The sequence below is a fragment of the Haemaphysalis longicornis genome, unplaced genomic scaffold, assembly GCF_048455015.1.
Source record: "Haemaphysalis longicornis isolate Haplotype H1 unplaced genomic scaffold, Haemaphysalis longicornis Haplotype H1 scaffold_11, whole genome shotgun sequence".
NCBI lineage: Eukaryota > Metazoa > Arthropoda > Arachnida > Ixodida > Ixodidae > Haemaphysalis > Haemaphysalis longicornis.
The window spans coordinates 54814642-54834511 of NW_027526214.1; positions in this window are offsets into that span (position 1 = coordinate 54814642).

A 19870-nucleotide genomic window follows, 5' to 3' on the forward strand; every position below is an offset into this window, starting at 1 on the left:
TCATCGAATCTCTCGAGAAGACAAAGGCAATCACTTCTCAGTGCGTGTTTCTAATCTCAAAGTATCTTGAAAGCTTAGTCGGCAAGTCGTACAAGGCTAAGAAACAGAGAACTAGACAACTCCTGATTGAGATAGACAACAAACAGCAGTCTGCAAACTTCCTCGCAGAAAAGCGCATGGTCGATGATGACATCAAAATTACACCCCGTCGCAGCAGCCAGGTTGTAAAATTCTGAAAAGGATCTAATAGAGAGTTTCAGCTGACCGTTTTTTTACGGTCCGCTCCGCTCCGATAGCAAGCGAGAGCGCCATGGCACATGCCTGGTGCGCTTGGCCGCGATCGGCATTGGCTCCGGAAGCGCTGACCGTGTCGCCGATACCAGAGCGGACCGTCGAAAACGGTTACCTAAAACTTTCTAATAAATGACACCGAAACAGATCTGCCCGAGACCCTTCGTGACCAGTGTGTGACAACAATGATGCGGATCACCATACGTCGAAACAACCATGCAATACCGACCAAACACATAATCTTGACATTTCACTGCTCTGCACTCTCCGAGTAGGTCAATGCAGGCTTCATGTCCAGTCCAGTCCAAACTTACATACCGAACCAGCGCCGCTGCATCAAGTGTCCCCGGTTGGGGCACGTTAAAAATTCCTGCCGCGGTAAACCGACATGCGGTAAATGTGCAGCACAAGACCAACCGACAGAGACCAGCAACTCCACAACCATCTCCTGTGCAAACTGCCAGGGACCTCATTGAGCCTTTTCAAGGGCTTGCGATAATTTTAATCCGAAAAACAAAACGTCACAGGGAACATCACCATCCCAGAGGCGCCAAAGAGGTTCGTGTCTTTCACCCTGGGTAGGTACTCGGACGAAGCTCGCCGGGGGGCGGAGCGGCGTCTGTTTTCCGAAAAGACCCACTTCACCGAGTATGACCTGGTCCCTCTCACTCCTCCCCGCTGGGCTGCATCAAAGAGCACAACCCATCTACACGCCGCTTGCCAAGGCAGCAGCGGTTGTGGTGCCAACGGGGTTTGTTGGAACCATTGCCGCTCCCGCAACCAACTGCTGGATCCTGCAGTACATTGGATAGCGCCGAGGGGATGGACACCGAAGGCCCCGCATCGGCTCCCACTGCCACCGCACCACACGTGCCATTTCTTGCTCCCCCAACGCCCGCGGCGGTGGCACCTCAAATGAAGGACCCCCGAAAGGGGGCCAAGTCAGGGGGAACTGGTTCGACAGGCACTCCAGGACATCTGATGACGAAATGGATGTCGCGCCTTTCTTGCCTAGAACGCACCGCAAGTAGCGGCGTATTACGTCCAAGCCAACAGAAAGGCCCAAAACGCTCACTACAAGAGTACAAGCCCCCATAGATATGTAAACACACCAACAAACACACTTTAATAGCTCCTAAATCTCCATAATGGGAAGAGAAAATGTATTTATTGGAACTGTAGACGCCTCGTGAGAAATCTTGATTATGTCTTTCATATATTGCATCCGAATCAACGAAGCGTTGTGTGTTTTCCGGAAACACATTTAAACTCTAGACAAGCAAACTTCTTCAACAGCTACATGGTATTGAGAAATTAAAGGGATGGTGGTAGTACGTCTTCAGGTGGTGTTGCCATCATTGCCCGGAAATCTTTATCCTGTCACAATATCCATCTCAACACTGTCCTTGAGGCTGTCGCAATTTTCACAATTATATTCAACGGGTTAATAACAGTATGCTCCCCCTACATTCGTCCGGATCACGTGCTATCGTGCCCAGCGTTTGAGGCTCCAATACAACAGTTACTGGAGCCATGTCTTTTATTAGGTGATCTCAATGCTCATAACCCCCTTTGGGGTTCTACCCTCACCTGTGTTCGAGAATGCCCGATTAAGAAGTTTGTAACATCATCCGGGGCGTGCCTTTTTAACAAACAACCGCCTATGTTCCACAACCGAGGACACAACACATTTTGATACCTTGACTTGGCACTTAGCTCGACAGTTCTCTTTCTGTTACTCGAGTGGGACCTGGGCACACCCCCAAATGGCAGGAATCACTTCCGAACCGCGTTAACATATATAGGTAAAGGCACTAACAGTATATCTTTATATAGCACGTTTAACGAAGCAAATGGTAACTGGAGTACTTTCTCAGATAAATCTAAACTACAGCACACAGCCATAGCACACTCACAGGTAGAGGACGCCGCCCAACTCCTCACGGCGCACATCCTTCATGCTACCAGAAAGTTCATTCCCCATGTGTCCGGTGCCCCGCGTAACCCAAGGAGTCCCTGGACGAACGAGGACTGCAGGCGAGCATGAGAGGCCCAAAACAAGGCCTGGGGTGTACTCCGCCGGTACCTCCCGTCGGATAACCTCATCTCCTTTAAATGGGCAAATGCACTTGGGTAGGGTGTGTGCCGTGAGGCAGAAAGAGAGAGTTAGCGCACCTTCTTGACATCCAAAAATTTATACAGCGACACTCAGAAAGTCTGGAAACGCATACGAAATCTCAAAGGACAAAAAACACACAGCCTACCTCTGTTAGTACAACAGACGACACACCCGAAGACCAGGATAACACACTTTCACAACAATTCCAACACTTGTTCAGTGTAGCACACTACACAAACAGTTTGATGAAATGACATGTCTTGCGAAAAGAAATCCCTGTGTAACAGCATCAAGTCGCAAGCTTTATACCATTCTCTTTTCAATTCCTGAGCTGAAGGCTGCTCGCACGACAAGTAATCCTTCAGCTTTAGGTGGATGTATCCTTACACACATTACACCCACCATGATACAATACCTACACCCAGAGAATATTAAAACACGCCTATACCTATACAATAAATTATGGCTTTCGGGGTACATTCCACACTCTTGGGGGGAGGCCATAGTAGTGGCTTTCCTGAAGAAAGGGAAGGACCCTTCCTCATAGAGAAGATGATAAACAGGAGACGCGTGTACTTCTTAGGCTACAATGGTCTACTCGGGAGCGGCCAGGCAGGCTTCAGGGTACGGCGATTTACCCCCGATAAACTCGTTGCATTACAGTCATATATACCAAACATGCTTTCCTCAATGAGCAGTCATGTATGAGAGCAGTCTTTTATCTTGAAAAGGTGTATGATACTCCTTGCCGGCATGGTATCCTGGGGGTTTTGAAGTTTTTTGGCATATCGGTTAACATGATGAACACGCTTACAGTTTATATGTATTAAAAAAATTTCGCGTACCAGTTGGAACTGCACTTTCTGGGGATCATTTACCGGGAAATGGTCTGGCAAGATGTAGTTTCGAGCTGCACCCTTTTTATTGTGAAAATGAATTCTCTTCAAAAGGCGCTGCCAACATTGTTTTCCTGTTCAAGCTATGCAGAGGACGTTGAACTCTCCTTTAAACCCTGTGCTTTTCTCTCTGTCAGCGCCAAGTGCCGCTTGGTGTTAACAAACTAGCCCGCCAGGCAGATAGCAATGGTTTTAAATTTATTCTAAGAAAGTGCACTTGTGTTTTGTTTTCCCAAAGGCGTGACATCGCGCCTGATCCAGACATTCAGCGCAATGGTGTGTCGATTTCTCTAAAAAAGAAACACAAGTTGTTAGGTTTAGTCTTTAAATGAAAGCTCAAATTCATACCACAAATAAAACATCTAGAACATAAATGCTTAGAAACAATGACTACATCTAAGGTTCTCTCGCTCATTTCTTTTGGTCCTGACTTCTTTTGCGTGTTGTTGCTGTCCTGATAGTTCACGATTGGGCTATGAAAGTGTTGTTTATGGGTATGCAAGTAAAACAGCCATCAAAATGCTGGAGCCAGTGCTTCATCATTCGCTTCGCCTGGCATGTGGCGCCTTGCGCATTAGCCCGGTAAAACGCCTGTATGTGGACAATAATAAATAAAACGTACAATGTAAGCGGGCACGGACAGACCTCCTTTATGTTGTTTAAAATTTCATCCATGCCTTACTATCCATTTAAATAAGTTTATACGATACATCCCTATTGAACTCCTGCTAAATCGACCAGTGTTCTCTGCGCCTTTCTCTTACAGACAGGACGTGTCGGAGCTTGCTGTCTCTTTTTTAAACACCATCAAAACTTCTGTAACAAATTTTATCGCAATGAGGCATCCCCGACCGCTATCATGCGACAGATCTTTCTCACATAAAGATAAAAACCGACCTCCCCGATGTGCAACTCTGCAGCACTTCTTGCATTTTCAGCAGTAATATAACTTTTCTGAATTTTGTACGGAAGCCTCTATAACTGCCACCTCTGTGTCCTGCGTTGCGCATGGACCCGGCCGTAATGTCAGTAAAACTTTGAATTGTAATACTAATACCTCTACGGCAGAGGCATCTGGGGTACTTGTTGTTAATAGTGTATTCCCAGCCACATTCCACAATCTATTATCTATGCAGATTCCCTCAGTGTTGTGGGGGCATTGTCGGCAACAATGTCTTCCAAAAACTACGTTTTCAATCTGATCGTCAGGAGAATATGTCGGTATATGTCCACAAGTTTAAACTGGTCCTTTGCTGGGTCCGTGGGAAGTGGGTATAGCAGAGAACGAAGCCGCGAATCGAATGAATGCTGCTGCTACATTTTTTATTACAGTAGACATAACATCACCCTACACCGACGTGAAGCCACACGTAAGGCAACATCTTTGCGAAACATTGCAAAGACACTGGAAGGAACAAACTGACAACAAGATACAAGTACCGAAACAACACGTGAGACCATACACCACCGTCACACGCAACAGATGCACAGAAGAAGCCTTGCCTAGTTTACGGATACGGCACGCACATGCAACGCACTCGAACCTTCTCACTGGATCTCAAAGACCTATGTGCAGCAGGTGCGTAGAGGCACTATCGGTGATCCACATCCTGATACTATGCAATCCACTAGAAACAACACGACACAGACACGTCTCACAACTATGCAGGAAACACATTGTACTACACCCATCCTACTTTTTAGGAGATGACCCCATAATGACACACAAGCGTAGTTTTATGTTTCTTAGCGATTTTAATTTCTTACAACTCGTTACTTAATATGCACATTGGCACCCTGGCCCTTTACACCAGTCTTCTACCTGTCTTTTATGTCATTTTACGTATATGTTTACTTGAAAGTTTTACACTTACCATCAACGTGTCCTCATGAAACAACTTTTTCTGTGCGCTCTTTTCCCATGGTAAGCCATGTGCTAAAAACCCAAACATCATCATCATTATTGTACCGGAGCTTGCTCAGAAGTTTGTCGTCTGTTCCCTCATCTAAACCGATTATGTGCTGGCCGAAACGAGGAAACAAAGTTTCGTTTAAGGCGGTTACATACTTATTCGTTGATTAGCACAAGTGGGAATGTAAAGGTATTGTCTTTTTGCTGTACTTCTACTGTTACACAGCAATGAAGAGACCGGCCTGACCGTTTGCGTGGGAGAACGTTGTTCATTTGAAGCCATGGGGGTCATTCGTCCACGTGGCTCAAAACGTTGCCTCACTGATAAGAGTGCGCTGGCAACAACTAAGACGACTTCGAAATTCCACGGTTTGACAATTTTCTACGTAGCTGTTGCTACACCATGATCTCCTGGGTGGTTGATGGGTGCACTAAGGTACTAAGCTCACAACGCGCCTTGCTTAGCGGCTCTTGAGGAATCGTATCCTGAGCTGAGCCTGCTGTCGATATTGCTTCACGTGAACATTCGATACTGTCACGTAGCCAAAGACTACTCAGCCGACTTGAAAAAAAAAACAAGTTTATTGAAGTGAACTTATGCTCCCCTAACAACTAAAAGAATACACAGGTGGCAAAAAAGCAGTCAACAAATTGACGTTCGTAGACTGGTGTCGACGATTCGAATCCACGGCATCTGCTAAGCGGGAATTTATCCTTCGGCGCGAGGGTTTCTGGAATAGTCGAATTGTATACATAACACTGTGATCATCCAAGAGTATTCAAGGGTGTTCACATTACTTCTGAACGCTCTCCCTATCAGAAGAGATAACACACGTGGCACAGAAAGAAAGAACGGAGCACGTGCCTCGCTTGGCACACACAACACCGATAATACAGACCGGCACAGGCGGGTGGCAAAAGCAAAACACAAATAAACTAACCCAATGCATGGTTCACGCCATTACCCCCTTCTAAGAGTGCATCGATCTGATGCACTCTTAGAAAAATAAAAGTCCGTCATCGTGCCTAGAAAGGTTCTAAGCGAACCACGTGGACGACTTCAGGCCGCGTGCGTCGTCGTGATGTTTTGGAATCACCATCGGGGATCACCTCGTAGGTAAGCTGGCCGACATGTAGTAGAATGCGCTAGGGTCCGTATTACCGTCTTATAAGTTTCTCACTGAGTCCAGGTCTTGGGGTGGGAGTCCACACCCACACATGATCCCCTGGGTGGTAATCGGCGCCTCGGCGTCGGAGGTTGTAGCCTCTCTTATTCAGCAGCTGCTGGTTCGTTGTGCGAGCTTGAGCGAGCTGGTGGGCCTCCTCCGCCGCTGAAGGTATCTTTGGACGTTGGCGTTGAGGTCGTCTTCTTCCACGTGGGGAAGCATGGCGTCAAGCATCGTAGTCGGCCGCCTTCGATAGACAAGGTGGAACGGTGTCATCTGTGTGGTTTCCTGGAAAGCCGGGTTTTACGCAAACGTGACACACCCTAGGACTTCCTCCCAAGTCTTAAGGTCAACGTCGACCTACATAGACAGCTTATCCGCGATTGTCTTGTTCAGGCGTTTCATTATTCTGTTCGTTTGGGGGTGGCACGCCTTAGTTTTTGTTGATCCGTGTTGCTGTAGCATTAAATTCCTTTCATAAGCTCGGCAGTGAAGACCGTTCCGCGATCCGTGATTAGTACTTCAGAGGCTTCATGTCGCAGCAAAATTTGGTTTATGAAGAACTTGGTGACTTCTTGGAATAACTTGGAAGTTCCTGGAAAAACTTGGCGAAGCATGCACTGGGTTTGTTTATTTGTGTTTTGCTTTTCGACGAGGAAGGCACCCAAACCTATATCGCTGTCGTTCATGTGCATTTCGCTTCGGCGTTTTCGTCGAAATAGGCTAGCACGGGCGGGTATTGTAGGCGTTGTTTCAGCTCGCAGAATGCTTTTTCTTGGGCGTTTTCTAAGGCAAAAGGGGTACTATCTGTTGTCAGGCGCGTGAGTGGCTCTGAAATGCGTGCGAAGCTTGCGACCAAGCACCCGTCGCATGCGCATATACCGAGAAATCTTCGCACGCTCTGTTTGACTTCGGTATTCGAAAGTTTGCAAAGGCTAAAGTTTTCGCCCGGTCAAGCAGGAGTCCCGCGGCGTTGACGACGTGTCCGAGGAATTTGAGCTCCTCGTAAGCGATGCGGCACTTTTTCGGTTTCAGCGTTTACCCCGACGAGCGAATAGCCTCGAGTACAGACTCCAACCTTGCAAGGTATTCATCGAAAGTCCGGGTGAATACCACAACGTCGTCAAGGTATACGAGGCAGGTGTGCCACTTCAACCCAGGTAGCACAGTGTCCATTTCCCTTTGAAACGTTGCGGACGCCGTGCACAGGCCAAACGGCATCACCTTGAACTCGTATAGACCATGCGGGGTTATTAATACAGTCTTGTCTCGTCCACTTCAATTTGCCAGTAGCCGGCCTTGAGATCCATCGAAAAGACGTAATTCGCGTGGCAGAGGTGTTCGAGGCTGTCGTCGATTCGTGCCAGAGGGCACACGTTCTTTTGGTAATTTTTTTCTGTCTCCGGTAGCCAACGCAGAATCCTAAAGTGCCGCCTTTTTTGTTCACGAGAACAACCGGCGTTGCCCACGGACATTTCGACGGCTGTATTATGTCGTCGCTGAGCATGTCGTCTACTTGAGTCCGGGTTGCATCGCGCTCGTTTGAATACACGTGGTACGGTGACTGTCGCGTAGGTAGGGCACCATCTTCGCTTATTATCCAGTGCTTCGCCAGAGTTCAAGTTCAAGTTCAAGTTTATTTTTCCAACATTACAGTGTTGGGGGTCCACCAGGCGGAAAAGCGCCCGGTTAAAGTTTTCGCCCGGTCAGGCAGGACTCCCGCAGCGTTGACGACGTGTCCGAGGAATTTGAGCTCCTCGTAAACGATGCGGCACTTTTTCGGTTTTAGCGTTTACCTCGACGAGCGAATAACCTCGAGTACAGACTCCAACCTTGCAAGGTATTCATCGAAAGTCCGGGTGAATACCACAACGTCGTCAAGGTGACGTAACTTAGACAATGTGACGTAACTTAGAATTCGACGAAAAACACTCGCTGTAGCGATGAAGCAAAGCCAATTACTGGTTTTTTCTTGCGGTAGCGCTGGACTCACTTCGAGAGAATGCGGAAGCTTGAAGAAATCTGCGGGTGCGCGATCAAACTCGGTGACTGCGATCACGTCACTTGCATGTTACGTTTCTTTGAGGAACGCAATTGAATGGCCCATGTTTATATGCTTGCACTCCGCGGTGAAACAGTTGACCAAAACGTGGGACCTCCGTTGCTTAAACCGCCCAATGCCTCTTCCGACAGACACACCGCGGTCGAGAAGCAACCTTTGGCCACTCTCTACGATACCGTCCACATCAGGAACCGTATCTTCACAGTAGACGGTTGTCATCAAGCTTGTTAGGGGTGGCAGGGTGACATGAATATTGGCGATCCTTACAGCTGCACTGTGTTCAGGGCTTCATTCCGGCGTCATGGAGTGATCAGAGGAAAAAGTTATCGACTTGGTCTGTAAATTAATTATTGCACCGTTGTCGGTCAAAAAGCTCATTCCGAAAAATTACGTCGCGGGAGCAGTTAGGCAAGAGAACGAACGCGTCGGGGTACGTCGTGCCGTTTATGGTCAAACGGGATGTTTACGTTCCAATTGGCGTCACGAGCAGACCTCCAGCTGTGAGTATGTGCGGTCCGTCCAATCTGGTTATAACTTTCTTCAGCTTAGACGCAAATTCTCCGGTGATTACTAAGTAGTAAGTTCCCGTGTCTACAACGGTCACTACATCAAAGCCATAGATAACTCATTGACGTCGGATGCCACTTTTCTCGAGTTTCTGGTGCGTCAGGGCTTCGCATCTCGGCTTACGCGTGTTGACGGTCGGGCACTGTGCGTCGTCGCCGTCTTTTTATCGGCAGTTTCGCTCATCTGTGGTACGCGGCGCGACGTGTAGCTGTCGTTGTGTTCGGGAGTCTTATCAGCGTTAGGTCGAGTCGTCGGGATATGGGCATGTCGTGAATCACGGTCTTCGGCGCGTTCTTGCGTCGTGGGAGGCTTTTTGGTTTTTTGCCGTAGAGCAACTTCACCTCGAGAAGTTGCTGCTTTTAGTTTTCCCGGATTGGGCTGGGGGACCATTCACGGGCGAAGTCAACATTTGTACGGTGGCTCGCGATTGGTACGGGTAGGGCGACGGCGAGCTGTTGAAACGGGATGGGCCACGGCTTGTTTGAGAGAGATGCTAGTCGATCTCACGTGGTCGTTGGCCAAGGAGAGGGCGAGTTGCGTCGACGGAGAATCCTCGCAAACCAAAGCCTCTTGTAAGGGCAGTGGTGGTAGATGAGGTCAGCCTCTCAGCAGTAGTACCACAGCGGGTGATTATCGGGAGTTCGCCACACCTCATTCTTCCTTGGCGCCTGGTTTCGGGTTACGGGGGGTTGTGCGGGCGACATTGGGCGGCGGTACGGCGGGGCCTCTTGACGACCTGTTGGAACAAGGTGGGGCGACGCACAGCTGCGGACTGGGTCATAGCATTTGGCTCGCGGGGTTCGTCAGATGGCTTAGACATTCCCAGAGTCTGCTGTACTTCTTCCCGGATCACGTCAGTCAGGGAAGCGACTTGAGGTTGTGGCGTCGTCGTCGGGAAGAATTTCCGCAGCTCCTCCCTCACCAGTGCACGGATGTTGTCGCGCCGGAAGCAGTCGTATCCGATTCCAGCGCATTGATTGGGCGGTCGTACTGCCTCATTCGGATTTCGAGCGTCTTCTCTATCGCGGCAGCCTCACGCGCAAATTCGGGATTCGGTCTTGGAGGGGGTTGCGAACGAGGCACGCGAAGAGCTTTTGCTTCACACCTCGCATCAGAAACCGTAGTTTCTTTTCGTCCGTCATTTCTGGGTTCACGCTGCAAAAAAGTCACTTCATCTCCTCTACGAAATTCATGACCCCTTCGTTGGGGTGCTGCGTTCCAGTTTGAACCTAAAGTGCTGCGCGTTCTTTTCTGACCACGGTAGTAAAGGTCTTGTGGAACTCGCTTTTGAGGTAGCCCAGTTTTTAAGGGAACTCTCGTGGTTCTCGGAACAAGTTGGACATGAATCTCCGCTCGGTTGCATTTCCTCGGTTGCTGGAAGCTGTCTGGAACTTACAAATTTCTGGACACGGTTGCGCGTCACAACCCCAACAACGTTGGTAGTTCTTCTCGACATATATACTGCAGGGACCTGCTCCTTGTGTATTGTATGATTCTTTACCAGCTTTGTGGGTGTGCTTTTATTCCGTCTTCGAGTATTTTTGGTCTTAAACGGCGGTTTCAGCTTTCAGTGCAAAGGGCTCATAACTACCCGTTTTCTTCAAATAGATGTTTTTGGACCTGCTGATTCCAAACACCCCAGAGAAAGCGATCACGCTGGATTTCATCCACTGGTAACATTGACCGATTCGTCACTGTAACTGAGCTGGTGCCCAGAATACAATCCGCTGTTAGTTTCTTGAGCGTTGCCACATAATCACTGACCGTTTTGCCGTGCCTTCGGTACCGTGTCTAGAAGCCTGCCCTGTAGAAGACTTCAGAGAGTTACAGATCAAAGTGAGCGTTGAGCACATCAATGATGTCATTGTAGTCCACTTCGCTGGGCTGCTTGCGTTGAAAGAGTTCGCAGACGATGTCGTATGTCTGTTCTCTAGGCAGCGCTAGCAGATGAGCGTAACCAAATAAAAAAAAAAACATGCCGCAACGTTTCTGCGTCGTCCCAGCGGTTGAAAATCCGGAGGTGCTCCAGTTACTCCCAGCATTCTTGTGTATCTTTTGCGGCGGTTCTGCGGAAGGATGGCGGTTCCCGTGGCTTCTGCACGACGATTGGTGATGCTCGTTCTTGCACCATGGTGATGGTTGCAGTGGTCATTCTTTTGGGTCCGTCTGGCACGAGACAAAACTCGGGCGGGAGGCCTTGCAGTCGGCGGCTGCCTCTCGTTGGACAAGCTTGGTGGGTTCAATAGGTTGTTGTTAGCATAAAGGGTGCGTACGCCACAGCTCACCAAATGTCGCGTAGCCAAAGACGACTCAGCTGAAATAAAGAACGAACAAGTTTATAAGAGGGAACTTATGCTCCCCTAACAACTCAAATATTACACAGGTGGCCAAACAGCAGTCAACAAAATGACGTTCGTATACTGGTGTCGACGATTCGAATGCCGCGGAATCTGCTCAGCGGGAATTTCTCCATCACGCGAGGGTTTCTGGAATAGTCGAATTGTATCTGTAACACTGCTAGATCTTCGAAGAGTATTCTAGGCTGTTCACGTTATTTCGGAACGTACTCCCTACCAGAACTGATAACACATGCGGCACAGAAAGAAAGAACAGAACACGTGCCTCCCTTGGCACACACAACACCAATAACACAGACCGGCGCAGCCGGGCGGCAAAAGCAAAACACAAATAAACAAATCGAATGCATGGTTCGCGGCAATACTGTTATACCCCTTAGTTTTGACCTCTTTAAGCGTTTTGATTACCAATTTTTGGATGTGTCGGCGTTTCTTGCCGTGGTTGCAGGAAGCTTTAGGGAACTTGCAATTCTCTGGACAATGTTGCGTGTCACAACCGCAACAACGTTGGTAGTTCTTCTCGACATATCTGCTAGAGCGACCTGTTTCTTGTGTATTGCGTGTACGTTTACTGGCTTTCTGAGCCTGTTTTTATTCCGCAATTACGTGTTTGTAACCTTCAATGGCGTTTTCAGCTTTCAGTGCATAGGGTTCATAACTAGCGCTTTTCTGAAACTAGCCGTTGTTGGACCTGCTGGTTCTGAACACCGCGGAGAAAGCGATCACGCTGGATTTCGTCCACTGGGAACATTGACAGATTCGCCGCTGTGACTGCGCTGGTGCCAAGATTAAAATCCGCTGCTAGTTTTTGAGCGCTGCCACACAATCACTGACCGTTTCGTTGTGCCTTCGGTACTGTCTCTGGAAGCCTGCCCTGCAGAAGACTTCAGAAAGCTTTGGATCAAAGTAAGCATTGAGCACATCAATTATATCATTGTAGTCCACTTCGCTTGGCTGCTTGTGTTAAAAGAGTTCGCAGACGATATCGTATGTCTGTTCTCTGGGCAGCGTTACCAGATGAACGCGTTTCTTGGAAGCATCCTTGATGTCATTGGCTTTGAAGGAGAATTGATATCTTGTATTCAAGGATCTATAGAAACCGGATCCGCCAAAATATAAGTGTAGCCGACCGAAGTCGCACATCACCATGTCGTTCTATTTCTTGACGTCTGTAAAATGCTGGTGATGTGCCAGTGAGGCCGCAGTCTCCGTTGTCGCGAAATTGTTGCGTGTGCACAGCTTTGGATGGCTGTCAACCATTTATTAAACCTCAAGAAATCTAAAAATGGTAGTGGACAGCATCTTGGGTACCGGAGAAAGCAGCGGCCGGCGTTCCATACCTGAGGGGCGCTCGTGCGGAAAAACCAGTGCTTTTCCCGCACGTACATAATCGTAGTTATCTTCAGGCGATATATCACATTTTCAAACAAACAGGGGATTGTTATATCCAAATTTTTCAATGAATAAGCCACGCGGTACACCCTAAAATGCGAGAGGCTGCTTGCTGCTACTGCGGCGGCAGCAGTTCCCGCAGTGCCTCCCAAAAAATGGTCATATGGTGACTCACCAATCGTGCAAAAATGGCGATGTGATGTGATGTGTACAGTGATTTGAGAAGTTTATTTTTAAAAGAATGAGTTAGGGGTTTTATTTTCGCATTTCCATCATTTCTATTGTAGTTAATTTCTTGTTATCGCCGCGGGAGCATTTATTTAATTATCTTTGTTGCATCGAACGTGCCCTAATTGTGCTCGAGGTCTTTTTTGTGGCTCCAGTCTTTTGTAGTTTTCTTGCGCCTGATACACCTATACAAAGTTTTTTGGTGTATACAAAAAGGCTTTTTATTTTTTTTGTATACAAAGGGATGCAGGGTATGCTTAAAAAAATTGCTTACCAATGGCTGCAAAAATAGGGATTCGCTCGGGTTAAATATTCGGTTAACCAAAACGTTTTTCTGAAAGCATCCGGAGAAAGGGCTTTTTAAGAAAAAACTCGTGTACACTGCCATTTTGTTTCTTTAAATAGAAAGCGCTACTAAAAATGTTCCGTTTTACAGCAGTTTGTATCTCTTACGGGTGGCTCGCCGCAGTTGCAAGCTCACTCCAATGGTCAACTTTTGACTTGGTGTATTTAGACAAGTACTAATATAAAAACTTCAAATGCACGCGTCGTTTTCTGCACAAGCATGAATGTGCTTTTTGCTTGATCGTTGAAAAGAGGAACTGAACCACTTCAAAAACAGCCGGATTCCCGGGCTTTTTTTATCCAACCATGAGAAAGTACAGCAGAACACCAAAAGGGGGTAGGTGATATTTTTATTGCTTCTAAAGTCTCTCGCGTGTTTTCAGGCACAACACCACCATCATTCGCATGTTTAACTTTTTTTTTGTTAAAGTTTTTATGTGTATCCCCAATGTGGCGCGGTTTCATGTATCCCCATATTTCTGTTGCGCCAAACCTGCGAATGTTTCGCCTTTCTCTGCTGTGTTCTGCCAAATGTTTCCTAAAAGTATAAGCCGCATTCAAGTTATGCACAAACATCAATGTGTTGTTAGGAACAACTGTTGAACATAAATCACCTCGGCGTGTACCTCGAAATTTAAATAATAAACAGCACTCACTTGAGATAATATTGAGAATTATTGGGCTCTAAATTTTTTCTACATTGCTTGAAAGCTCAACAAATAGGAGCTTGATGGACGTCACCCGTACGTCCTAAATTGTGGAATGTCGTAGGTAAAAAGGCATAATCATGATGGCGTGATGTGCAGTGGTCGTGAAACTATTACGGATTTCACTTACATATTTGAGGTGGTTTCAGAGACCGCCAAATGTATACAAATATATACTTCCTCTTTGAAAGTACCTGAAATATCGTCTTTCTGTCTTGTAAATTGCTCTCGGCTCCAGACAAACAACTTGTTGGTTCTGAACTGTGCCACGTGGCGTTCCTGGCAGGTCCCATCTGGGGAGATATTGATAATTTCGCCTTATGCATTTAACATGTCGGTGGTAAGGTATGCTAGCAACAGCAGCGGCAAAGAAGTATCATTGCATTTTATCGCGATAGCATCATTAGTCGCATTTTGCAAATATAACATGTCTTGCAACCTGTCTGCTATCAGCTGTGCTCAAAAAGCGTCTGCGGATGTACCTTACCGCTGCCGACAAGAAAATACGACTGCGGCACTTTGTTGTAACGGCACACGACGGGATTGCAATTTATACCGGCATGCGACCATAACATCTGTTGTCATATGTGGTTCATGATGATTGAACAATGCGAGCACTTCGAACCAATTTGAACGATGCGAACTTCATTTGGCATCCAGTGTACATATCTCGATCGTCTTATTAAGCTTTTGATCGTTGAATCAACATGCCTCCACACCTTTATACGTGGCGCTGATCCTAATCATAAGATTAGAATAATAAACTTGTAAGGAAGCTAAAAAAAATCACGGATAACAAAAAACGATACGAAATATGAGTGCTTTATCTCTAATTAGGTGGGGAAGGCCCTCCTATTTTCAGTATTTGTCGAAAAAACTCAACTGTTATGAGGGGGTAAAGAACAAATTTTTATTCAAATAAATTTCGCAGCAGCGTCCAAGACTGTTCTCTTGTGTGCGCGCGCGCGCGCGCATGTGTGTGTGTGTGTTTGTGTTTGTGTGTGTGTGTGTGTGTGCGCGTGAGTGTGTGTGCGTGCGAGCGCGCGTGCGTGTGTGCGACCGTGTTTTCGTGTGCTTATGTGTGTCCGTGTATGTGCGTGCGCCCGCCACGCGTGCGCGCATGTGTGTGTGTGGGTGTGTGTGTGTGTTTTTTGTTTTGGAGGGCTGTGATTAAACAAGGGGAATTTTGGCGCTTCTGGACTGCCTTCAAAGTTAACACCCGTTCTGTGAACTGGCTGCGGCATTTAGGATACGACGTCCACCTCATCACATTACCTCGGTGTGCTGTTACGACTGCTCTCCGTGCATCTAACGCTCTTTCGCATGCAATTCGTCCCAGCCAACCATGCATCTAAAGCTGTCCCTCAAAAGTGACTGAACACGGATACAGCCATGTTCCCAAGCTGTTGTTGCCAGAGCAGTAATTGAAGACACCGTTGACAATTTTTCTACGGTCAGGCACGAATTGGGGCCTAAAATAAAAGTAGCTGCACTTTTACTGCGCATTGCATGATTTTATTCGTTTTTTCAACGCAGTTGAGTTTGATGAATCTATATTCGCCTAATAAATGAACAATTAGGCGAAAACGAACCTGGCCTGAAGCGCGAAATTCAGTTCCAGTATTTTGTGAGGAGCGTCAGTCGCGTGGTTAACACGTCACACTTGCACACCATGGCGTCTTCTACGGTGTCATGTTGAAGCTTGCATAAGCGACATAATGTACAACCGTGCGCCCGTTCAGCAGCTCGCACACTGTTGACGATAAGAATAAAGTCGCCTCCGCCTATCATCAAGGATACTATTGCCTACATTCCTGGGAGTGGCTGCTGACGATTTGAAATCGCCATCAGCCAGTCGTGTCATTTTACGTGAGACATCGCTGAGTAGATGCGCTCCTTTTGAATATACATTGTTCTAAATTAAAAACAAAGAAGCATCCAATAGATTTTATGATTTTTAGCATAAAACTTGGTTCTTGTTTATGTGTTGTAATAGTATCTTTAAAAGCTGTTTCTTTGAATGAGAAATAAAAAGAAATAAAACAAGCGCCAAAAAATTGTAATACCTAAAATTTATTTCAAAAATGAGATGGTTTTCTAGAGGAGGACAAGGTGAAGAATTAAAATAGAAGTTTTCGATTTATGCATGCTCCTTCTAGTACTAAAACACGCCATCCAAAATTTTGACCCAGAAGCACTCCTACCGGCGATTTGCATGGCACATTACCGATGCTCGATTGATCAGTGAATACCCATTTTTTACATCTACTTGTACTTCCACTGCTATATGGGCCACGAATATACCTTGTAGCAGGACGGCGTTGCTGCTACTGGCAAGGAGCATACGCCGAAGAAGCAGTTCAAACACACAGTGGTTTATTCACCGCTTGCAACAATTGGGGCTTGACGGGTGCAGTCGGGCGCCAGTGGCGATCTACCAAAACCAGGTGATCCTTCCCGAAGTATCGGCGGCGGCCCGTTGACGCCCGACGCTGGTTACCCTCAGATGCTCTCGCCGACACTCTCTACAGGAGCAGTGCGTGAAGGCGACCGCCTTCCAAAGGGGCTCCCACGGCTCAGCCCGGATGGCATTACACCGGTGCCACAGGTGGCCTCCTAAGACCCGGGGGTCCTTACACAAGGCTCAAACGTGGCAGGGTCCTGTCCGCATGTCTTGCTCCGCTGGGGTTGTGTCCGGCGCAGTTGTCAGCAGCTGTCCCTGCAAGCAAGCAAGATAAATAGCCCTCCGGGATGGCGCGCACGCCGGTTATAAAGAATATTCTGAGTGACCGCGCATACTTCTGCGGAGGGTATTCGCGAGACTGTTTCCTGGCATGCGATCCACAAGATATGCCGGTCGCGCTGCTTCAATGCTCACCCGTAAACACAAGCACGTGTCTAAGCGTCGATTGCCAGCGTGGGTTCCTACTCTCCCCCCTCTCGAAACGAAACCTCAGGGATGTCAGTCCCGCTGTTGAGAATGCAGTTCTGCCCGTCGGGAATCGTTGCGCAGAATGACGCCGGGATGGTGGAATCAATCTTCCATCGGAGTGCTGTTCTTTATAACCGGTAGCGGATTATGAGGCGCCGTCTTAACCTTCGTCTTGTTCCTCGGCCTGGTAAAACTGCATAAGATTGGAAACATGAATGGGGCCGCACTGTTCCTTTGTAGCGCAGTTAGTCAGTATGTACAATAACCGTGACCGAGCACCAACTCTGTATCGTCCATCCCACCTGTTTGCAAGTGATGTAGTAAATCGTCGCGCTGCGTCACTGTGGAGATGTGCATGCTTCAGTACCAGGTCGCCAACGTTGAATCCAACGTCTCGTAGGCGCTTGTCATACTGTTCAGCTTGTTGCAGTCTCAAAACCGCCAGTTGTTTATGAGCCTCTTGTACGGTTTCCGCCAGCCACTTGCGAAGGTCACCTGTGAACGTTGCGTGGGATGTCAAAACTCCAACCGCAGCCGGGTACAACAAATTGTCCAGAGGAAATTGTAACCCTTTCCAAGAGTTCAGTTGTGCAGGAGAAAAGACAGTTGATCTCTTAACTGTAGTGCGTGTCGCAAACGCCATTTATGGAAGCTTCCAATCCCAGTCCTTGTGGTGGACAGTGTGGGCGACACGCATGGATTTCAAATATTGGTTTACCCTTTCGGTGATGTTTGGCTGTTGCTAATAGGTTCACGTTCGGGCATGACGAATTCCCAGGGCATCGCAGCAATCTACGAACGCCTTGCTCGTGAAGTACGTCGCGTTGTCTGTAATCAGGGGGTAAGGGAATCCCAACCTAGTGAAGACTTCAAGCAAACACTCAAGACTTTCAGAAAAGTCAATTGCCGCAATAGAAAGAGCTCGATCCACTTAGTGAAGTGGTCAGTGACAACAAGAAGAAACTGATTTCCGCGAGGACTCCTAGGAAAAGGGCCCACCACGTCACAAGCAACGAGTTGTCATTGCACATTACTGACTATGGAGTTCATTTTCCCAAGGGAAAACGTGGTGGCTTCGCTTTCTGGCAAAGAGATCAGGAGCTTACGTAACGCAAAGCATCTTGGCGCATCCCAGGCCAAGTCACTGTCCTGCACATTTTGTCGAACGTTTTCTGCTCGGATGCATGACCAGCAAGGGCAGAATCTTGGTATTAGCAGACGAATGACTTACGCAGTTTCCGGGGGACAAGACGCGCACTGTTTCGCCCATGTTTTTGTCAGTTTGGGGGATCTAGCGGTACAGCAAGCCGCCGTCTCCCAGCACGTAGGGGTCGAAATTCTCGTCGGTTGCGTGGTCGACCGATGCTTCCGTGGCGAGCTTGTCGATCACTTTATGGCAGAATCCGTGCTCGTGTTAGGCAGAGCGGAGGTCCTCAGTGCTCATCAAGGTATCCCGGCGGTTGTGCATGGTTTCGTGCACAGCAGCAACTAGCCCTCCTTCATCCGGTTCTACCTGCGCCTGCGTACCATCAGGATCACGTGAGAGCGCATCGGCGACTGCGTTCGTGGATTACTTTTTGTACTCAATATAGCAATTGTAGCGCTGTAATGTCAGTGCCCATCTCGCCAGTCGACCAGCCGGTTTATGAAAACATTTCAGCCAGCACAGGGATTGGTGATATGTCTGGATTGTGAATTCAGGTCTATCTAAAAACATGTCAAATTTTTTTAGTGCAAAGAAAATAGTCAGACACTCCTTTTCAATTCGCGAATAGTTTCATTCGGCTGGGGTGAGCGTGTGACTGGCGAATGCCACAAGCCTCAGATCGTTATCGCCCTTCCGCATCGAGTCGGCTCCCAATTCAAACTCACTGGCGTCTGTCTGCAACAGAAAAGGTTTGTTAAGGTCCGGCAGTAGCAAAGATGTGTTTTCTGCTATTGTTAGGAGCAGCGTCACAAAAGCGCTGTGCTGTTCGTTCCCCAAGCACCACTTCGTACCTTTGCACAGGAGCTCCGTTAACGGCCGGGATATATTTGGGCACTGTGGGATGAACAGCCAATAAATTGCAAGCGTGCACATACAGCGCTCCAAATTTTTAATATCCTGTGGTGGTGGGTAGTACAGAATGGCCTGCAGCTTGTCTGGATTAGGCCGAAGGTGACCTTTGTAGATCAGAAAACCCAACAGATCAAGCTCATCAGTCGCGAGCAGAATTTTACCGGGTTCACCGTGAGCCTGGCAACGCGCATGCGATCGAGTACAACACGCAAATGTTCAATATGCTCTTCAAATGAGTGTAAAATGATTGTCACATCATCGAAATACCAAAGAGCGAATTAGTGTTTCGCATCGCCGAGAACTGTGTACATCGTTCTTTGATACGTTCTTGGACTGTTGCTCAAACCAAATGGCATACATACAAATTTAAAGAGCCCTCGGTGACAAGTGAACGCCGTCATTTGCACGTAAGCCGCGTGCATTTCGATTTGCAAATACCCACGAGAGCAGTCAAGGGTAGTGAAGTACGTTGCACCATACATTGCACAGGTAATTTCCTGAAGAGACGAAAAAGGGTACGTATCTATTACAGTTATCTCATTTAGCTTGCGTTAGTCCACACAAATACGTGTTGACCCATCCTTCTTTTCCACGAGTACAATTGGAGACGCCCACGGGCTTTTGGACGGGTGGATTGTGCCGGTTGCTAACGTTTCATCTAAGGCCTTATCAATGCTCACTCTTTTGCGGTAGCTCAGCGGCCTGGGGTTGCACCGCCAAGGGCGAGCGTTGCCGGTGTCTACACGATGTTTTAACACAGTCGATTTACCAGGTTTTTCTGTAAGCATACTGGCAAACTGCGTCAAAAGCATTTCGAGCCGCTTCTTCTGAACTGCT